The sequence below is a fragment of the Rousettus aegyptiacus genome, unplaced genomic scaffold (assembly GCF_014176215.1).
Source record: "Rousettus aegyptiacus isolate mRouAeg1 unplaced genomic scaffold, mRouAeg1.p scaffold_m13_p_9, whole genome shotgun sequence".
Classification (NCBI taxonomy): domain Eukaryota; kingdom Metazoa; phylum Chordata; class Mammalia; order Chiroptera; family Pteropodidae; genus Rousettus; species Rousettus aegyptiacus.
In genome coordinates, this window is record NW_023416312.1 from 52,789,421 (window position 1) to 52,798,441 (window position 9,021).

Below are 9,021 nucleotides of genomic sequence, written 5' to 3' on the forward strand. Positions count from 1 at the left end.
TGAAGAATAGATGATGTGAGAAATAGAAGAAGGATCTTCCCAGGGTTACTTGAACAAATTACCCTGCTTTGCTGAGAGTGCAGCTATGATTGGAATCCATTAATTTATGACTGTACCAATATTCATATTTATGAGGAGATGGCCAATCTCAGTGACCTAAGGTGGGATTGAAAGAGTTAATAGGTTGGATTGACTCAGGTTTTAGAATTCGCAGGTCAATATTTGTGCAGATACAGAGAGACAAGAAGGCTGAGGGTGATAACTTTGAGAGTAGTTGAAGAGACAACTCTAGGGTCAGAGTTAAATAGAGAAGAAAGTGAGATTAGATGGTGGCCGATGACTTCAGGAAAAAGGAAAGGATGAAGGGACTAGGGAGCTAGGCAAGCTAAAGAACAAACCTAGTGGGAATAAGAAAATAACACCAAAAGTGATGTTGGTAGGTTAGTTTTCAGTGAGGCAGCACTGAACAATGTTATGAGCCAATGCAAGGCAACCAATAAGTAAATGAACTTGATTTACAAAACATGAAATTTATTATGATACCATACACTTTCTTGGTATCTTCACATTGTTTTAAGATTCCCATTTACAAATTCATATATTTTTAGTATTTTCTAATTGGATACGTATACGAATGCTATTAATCAGAAATATTTTTCCTCAAATTTAGAGCTATTTATAAAAACTTAGAAACATGTTGGAGGAATGCTTCTTAATGATATCAAATGCCACTTTTAGTAGTCGCTAAGTGTAAAAAATTTCGCTAATAGATCCCTAAGCATAAAAGATTTTGCTAATAGATCTTCCTTTCTGAATTTAAAATTGAGCAGATGTTTATTTCATATAACATTAAACAGGTTTCTTAGCATTTGTACCCTGCTCAGTATCAATTACCTCTCATGATTGTTCATGATTAATGGCTGACTAATTAGCAAGGGAAAGGTGTGTACCAAGTCCCATTTGAGAGTTTCAAATATTTTAAAAGATAAATGTATAATAATTGTCAATTATGCAATTTTTAGGTATAAATTAAAGACAATCTTACTGTTGGTGGAAAAATATTTATTCTCTACCATGTTTGCTTTCTTCCATGTGGAGGGAGCTCCATTAGTGACTTTTCTGAATGATAGTTGGGAGAAAGAACCTAGCGTAGGTGTTCCATGGCTACCTGAATCTGGATAGATAAGTCTGCTTAATTCGGGGGTTCAGTGTTAAGAACCATACTTTTCTTCTTACAGAGGACATATTCTCCTGTATCAGTTTTATGAATTATAAAGGGGCTATTTTGATGTCTATCTGCTTCACCTCTCTGCCTCTATTTCTTAATTAGCTCTGTTGCTGACAGTAGCCTTGCAAGGGGAACATGGCATAGTGGTTAAGAGTGGGCTATGGAGTTAAATTGCCAGACTTCAAATGCCACTTATACCACACACTAGCATTGTGATTTTGAGCATTTTACTTCACTTCTATGTCCTTTAATTTTCTAATTAATAAAATGGAGATGATAGTAGTACCTATCTCAGATAGTTATAAAGCTATAATGAGATAATACACTTAAAACACTCAGATCTGTGATTGGAACCTAGAAACTCTGTTAGCTGTTATTACTATCTCTACTTGAGAGATAAAAATTAGAGGTTCAGAAAACATGTGGCTTGCCCAAAGCCACATGGCTAGTAACCAGAACCAGAATTCTAACCCAGGACCTTTGGGTTCCAAAACTCCCCCATAGTTTTCTATACCTGTGTGTCCTCTTGGGAAAGCTTGGTTCACTCATCTTGTTTTGGAGAGGGCATTTTATTACTTTCCTAGAGCAAAGGCATTAAACGAAAACATCCAGTCTACTTAGGAGCAAGCCAAACACAAAAGTAACATAGAAGTAACATAGATAACATAAAAGTGTATTATTTATGATGCAAAATCCACTGAGTATATGGATAATTGTTTCACGTTTTGTCCAGAAGCTTGCGTGATGGCCTACATTTGCCTTTACAACACTTGATAAAATAGTACCCTCTAGTCCATTGTTAAAGTATAGTCAAGACCAGCAGCATCTGTATCACTGGGGAACTTGTAAGAAATGCAGGATCCCAGTTCCCACCCCATACTGAACTGAACTGAAATTTAACAAGATCCAGTTGATTCATATATATATATATATATATATATATATATATATATATATATACTGTATGAGGAATACTGCTATGGTCGCTCAGTAGAAATTAATATAATAAGTTTTTGACATATATTTTCTGTATATTTAGTGTCAAATCTCAACAAGTCTATCTATCCTTTTTTATGTATTTACTATTTAGGCATGATTTCATATTGTCCAAGCATTTGGGCATCTAAATACTAAACTAGATATTTAGTTTTAAGAGAAAAATAGAGCCGAAGGATTAGAATTTCTGCATGGCAACTCAACCTCAAATCACTACAATTCTCAATTTTTTTTCCTGAACATCTGTGATATATAATTATAATTACCCATGCTTTGAATATTAATTGGATATTTGTCATTAAAGTGTTAGGATGAAACGAATCAATAATATGCAAACTCTTATTTAAAAACTCTGCCAAATGTTTCAATCATTTATTTTAAAACTTTCAACTAAGGACATCATTACTAATAACTGAGTGTCTCTTACTTTCATCAGCAAACAAGCAAAAATTTCATAATAGATGATGAAATAGCAAAGCGTTATTTTGAGTTTGGGGTGGTGCTATATGCGGGTTATTTTCTACAGTAAAATTTTTCTATAGTTTCCCAAAATACTTATTAAAATCTCTCTGAATTCTAAATGATATTAACAAGATTTTTGTGGAATTACTGATCATGAGGTTTTTATTCACTATATTAGAAAGATGTGGCAACATTTGCATAATTATTTTCCTGAAAAAGAAAGACTACTAACCAGTATTTCAGGCTCCATTTTTTTTTACTCAAGGACAGCTTAACAGTAATGCTCACTGATTTGCAGATAAAGCTTATCAATTTAGAAAGTGATATTAAAAATGACTGAGAAACATCCACAATTCAAATGAAGGGAATTGTCATAACAGATAAATATGAATTCATTAAATCAAAGGGAACTGATTTTTAAATTGAACCTCTTGGAATTTTGCTATTACCTGTTCTATGACCTTTTTATTTTAAAATATTGGACAAATTTTAATTAAATTGCATGTGATATGGGCATCAGGACACTGTATGTGTAATTTATATTTTTCATCTAAAACAAAATAACAATAGATATATTTTCAAATGGGTTATACTTTCAAATGAATATATTTTATATATACATTGGTAATATTTGCTTCTTTAAATATATTTTCTGTTAAACAAATGTCTTACTATCATACCTTGAAAAGCAGTATCTATAGTTTATAACAGAGAATATTCCTTAATACTGACTTTTTTTAATTCAGCCTATAAATATATTATAAATATATCCATATTTACCTGTTATAAGACTTATTGATACATATATTAGTTGCAATGTTTTAAAGAAGTTATATTAGAACGAGTAAATATTACCATGACAGAAAAATTACCTGATTATTTGTGGTACTTCCAGAGAGCCAGACTGGGATATATAGTGAGTTTATGTAGTCAAAATTAAATCCTTCCACCAAGTATAGTCTTTAATACAAGTGAAGGATAGACAGTGACGAGAGCCAAAGAGACATTATATGCAAATTAGCATTAGTAAGAAAAATATAGCATAAATTCACTGCCGAACAGAGATATATTCAGATTTTTAATGACTTCCATCTATATGGCATGCTAATGATTTCATATACATTATCTCATTATCTCTCTGGTGAGAGAGGCTAGCTAGACACATGATACAATCTTCATTTTGCAAAGGAATAAGTAGAAGCTCAGAGAGGTTAAAAGCTTTGTCCAGTCATTTGGCCAGCAAATGGCAGACTAAAGTCAAATTAGAATTAGTTAGATTCCAATATAGTACATGTTTCACTATACTGTACTGTATTTCTAAAGACTATTTGATTGTGAAAATGAGAATAATAATATCAACAAGGCTTTATTTTATTTACCGAAGACCTGAAACAAGTATTTTTATGGCTCCAAAGGAGGGAGTTCAAATGCATTTTACCCTCCTCATCCTCCAAATTTGCAAAATAATAAAAAGTTTCTTTCTATGGATGTGACAGCTTGATAAATTAAGGGTGGATCACAAACCTTGCCCTGATGTTGCACATGACAATTAATTACCAACATGGTTACATCGTTGCACTGAGAACTAATGATATCTCACCCAGGATGGAGAACTAATAATATCTCACCTAGGTAGGAAGGAAGAAAAGTTTAAGAATCAGACAATTACAGCCACATTTGGTTATTACTTCATATTCTCATTGTTTTCCACAGGCATTAGAAGTTGTAAGAAAAGCTTTTGTTCACCCGATTTTAGCAGATGAGCAAACTAAGGAACAGGGGCAGTGATTTGCCTAAAGTCATGCAGTGAGTGAAATCAGAACTGAAATTATGATCTGTGAACTCCTAGATCTGTATTCTTTCCAATGCTTATCTTCAAGATGAATCTTTTACCAGATATTCTCATACGAAAAGTTCAATAAGTCACAAGGAAAAATCCAAGGTGTCCAAACATTTTGGAACACTATGATATGCAGGCTGATAATGGAATAATTGAGTATTGGCATTTAGTTCAAGTATTATTGAAATATTGTATTCTAGAAAGTAAAACATTCCTAATATGTTGGAGTAGGATTAATTCCTTTCACAAATAGGTATTGAGCTTCTGTTATTGCTAGGCACTATTTTATGCTCAGAGGATATAGTAGTGAACACAACAAATGCTCTAACAGAAGATAGTCTAGGACATGGAGGGTGTTTGCAAACAGATAGTAACTAAGCAAACAAAAAAATAAACTAAATAATTAGCTTTTTACTCACAGAGGGTTATTAAACTATATAAACTAGATAACTAAGAGATCTTTGAATGGTCAAATCAATTTAGTATGTTGCAATTCTTAGGTGACAACATTTTTAAAAGCAGTATCTTTATGGAATTGTAAAAGAACATAATCACACTATAAATAATGTTTTGACACTCATCTAACAGATATTTCTTAAAATCGATCAAAAGGAAACACTGAAATCACATTCTGGGATAGTAGGTATTGAAGGCTTGCCTAGGTGTTAATTTATTAATAACAGTATCACCGGATTTCTAATTCTGTTTGTTGAACTCACTCTTCTTGCAACTTGGATTTATTCGTTGTTTATGAACTGTTCGCGCCAAACCAATTGTGTGACTTTTTTCTTTACGACCTTATTACTAAAAGCTTTTAATTAAAATTCAAGTACATGCCAGAAAGTTTCTCATGCATATAAGATATAGTGTCCTAATCCAGTTCATGAAGCAAGCCGAGAAAAACACAACATAACTACTACAGATTATTTTTATGGAAAAAAAAATTCATAAGCAATCTCAGTTTTCCATATTAAAAATTCATACACTTGGATGAACACTTTCTTAGGAGATAGATTTTGAAATGTTTCAGACAAATGAATAAAATGATTGTAACACACAGAAGTGAAAAAAATAGGAATTTTGAGCTCATGTGCTAATTGGACACATGGTCTTGTGAATAGGGTAAAATTTTTTGTAGCTTCAAAAAGTTATTGGTATATAGTAATTATCAAGTTATATAAATTCTCTCTAGCTCCTATTCTTCTGATTTTTATATTTTAGCAATGGAATACAGAAAACTGCCTAGAACAATGTTGGTGAAAAGAAAATGCTCAATTAATATTTGTTAAACAAAATAGTTACGAACTATCCAATTTCTGTAGCACTGACAAATATTTGAAAAAAAAAAACTAATGGACTTCATTCCTAATACCTTTTTGGTAGTAATAACAACACTAACAATAATAATAGTAGCGATTGTAAATCGAACACTAAGTATGTCCCAGGCACTTATCACATGGATCAGATACTCCATTCTCACAACAACCCTATGGATTAGGTATATTTTTATTTCAATTCCAAAGGCAAGCAAACTGAAACATATAAGTAATTAATCCAATCCTACAAAGCTAATATGTGAAAAGACCATGTCTCAGTAGAAAAAGCATGCGTATATTCTAAGACCTAGGTTTACATCATACTACCACTTATTAGTGACGAGGGTTTGGGTAATTTTTACTTAATTTCTCTGAGCCTTAAATTTCTTATCTATAAATTGGAGTTGGTATATATTTTATAGGATTGGTGTCAGGATTAAAGTGGGTAAAGTATCTAAATTTCTTAAGAGTATACCTGAGATATAGTAGATGTCCAACAAATGTTAGTTTCATTTTCTGTCTCCTATGACACTCCACTTTCCTGGCCAAGGTTCAGGGAAAGGAAGAGATGGAAGAATAAAACAACAACAACAACAAAATAATTAAAAGCATTTCTGTATTTCGGGGGACCAGACACCAAAAAGTATGAAAGTTAAACTGGTGGTGAGACTCCACAAAGCACAGTAGAAATATTTAAGCAAACATATTTTGGGAACAAGTGACATTTTTTTAAATTTCAAAATTTCCATTCAGAGTAACATGGTGTTTTTCCCCATTAATGATTTTCAATTAATTATGGTGTTTCCTCATTTAGGATCTGCATATTGTTTCAATTCTCGTATTTTGTAAATAGAATCCAGTCCCATTACAATTTTTAAAGGTCTGTGGCAAATAAGAAAGCTATTCTTTTGTTTGTTTGTTTGTTCGTTTGTTTCACATTTTATATGCAACCAACTTGCTAAACTCTATCATTAGCTCTGATTGTTTTTCAATCAATGTTCCTAGGTTTTCTAGGCATACAATATCATCTGCAAATGTTTTTGTCTCTTTGTTTTCAATAGCCCTACCTCTCCATTTCAATAACTATGAAGAGTTTAATGCATCTGTTAAAATATGGCAAAACAGATTCCAGTGTATAAAGTGATATAAATGTATGTCTCTGGGTGCTGTTATTCTTTTTGATTTTTATTTTCATGGGCATACTTTTCAATTATTTTTACCATGACTAAGCATGTTCATTATAACCTGAAAAACACTATAGCTATTATTATTTTTTAATTCTGTTACGTTTTTAATCTGGTGATGCCAGTTGCCATTCATAGCCCTTGACCAAATTGCTGGGGTCTACCGAGATTTATTTAACATGCCTCTGTTCCTGTTGTGCCTGGTTCTCTCTTGAAGGCCGAGGTCGGCTTTCCCCACTCCCTTCTCCTGCAGATCTGAAACAGTATAGCACACGGAAAACTACAACTCCCAGAGAGCAAAGCTTCCAAATCGTTTCCACCTCTTCCTGCTATTGAATTGATGACTTCATAGTCCAGAATGCAATGTGAGAAATGTAAACTTCCACCAGGAGCCGGGTTGCATTACTGGGAAGTGTAGTCCTGGAATGAAGGTGGACAGTGAGCTGCAGAAGCCTGTAGAGGCCCTGGTTAGGGATAGAGGTGGGGGCAGCTATGGAGATGAGAGTAAAACTATTGTTACAGAGAGCTGCACCTGAGCAGTAGAGGAGATGGCTACAGCTCTTACGGTCAGGAATGTTAATTCAATGGTCCTCACACATTTTACTCACATGGTTCCTACACATTTAGAAGATGACCTCGATTTTTTCTTTTTACATCATGAGTTTAAATAGTTGCAAAGGATGTGATTTCCAGTGTTCTGTTAATACATCATTGTCTTTTAATTTATTTGAGTTATACATAAATATAATAAAGTCTTAAATGTACTTCTGGATGAATACGTATACTGCTGTGCAGCCTACAGATCTACTTATTCAGGGTATTTCCATAGTCTTTGAAAGCTCTCTCATGTGCCTCCCAGTCAAAACATTCCAGAAATAACTACTATTTTGACTTTTATCACAATTAGTTTTGCCAATTTTTGAACTACATATATAACAAACGGTGTGTAAACAATCTTATTGTATAAGTATTATTGATGTACCAAATGGGAGCTAAATACTGGTATAAAACCCATTATTATCCACTTAAAATTCATGTTAAAGTTCTTTTTTAACAGTAGAAAATTATATAGTTTCTTTTTCTCCTTGAACCTCTGCTTTCATATTCTTACCTCACAGAATTTTATTCAGATGTTATTACATTATACTTTTATGTTAGGTCTTTTGTTGATAGCCCTATTATGCTCTTGTTCAACAAAAATATGTAAATATGTTGATGTTTAATTGTTTATATGTCCTCTCATAAGGTTCTAGGTTATTTTTTTTTCCAGACTGGGCTATTATGATTATTGTTCATAGAACATTGATCAAAACAACCTAAAATATATAATTTATGACCAATAATTATTAAACATTAAAACTAGACATTCAATTTGAAATGCAGTTCTAACATAATAGATTTTTCAATTAATTTTTATATATGCATTAATATTACTTATTGGTATAATGATAGTTTATTATCAAACCTATGTCTCTTTTGTTGTTTTTATAAATGTAAATAATGAGGAAATTTATTCAGATAAAAATGCTGGGAGATTTTTTATAGCAATATTACTCAATTCTTTGTCTTCCTTCAGCAACATCTGCCAAAAAATAACATAGTTATCGATCATCAATAATTATTTTTAATGACCTATCTGCTGATAATTGGATTGAGTATGCTTTCAATTTTCTTAAAAGTAAAGATTTAGAAATTACCTGGATTGCAAATGGATTTGTTCCTAAACATTATAGTCCACCTAGACACCAATATTTCTAATTGTCCATTTGTTTATCTCTTTGGAGTTATTTTTCCCCAATAGCTTTATTGAGGCATAATTTGCATGTCAAAAATTCACCCATTGTCAGTGTACTGTTTTAGTAAATTTATACAGTTTGTAACCATCACAACAGTCTAGTTTTAGAACATTTCCATCATTCCAAAATTTTTTTCTCATGCTTACATGTCAACAATTACTGTTCCTAACCTCAGTCCCATGTAAGCACTGTTCTGCTT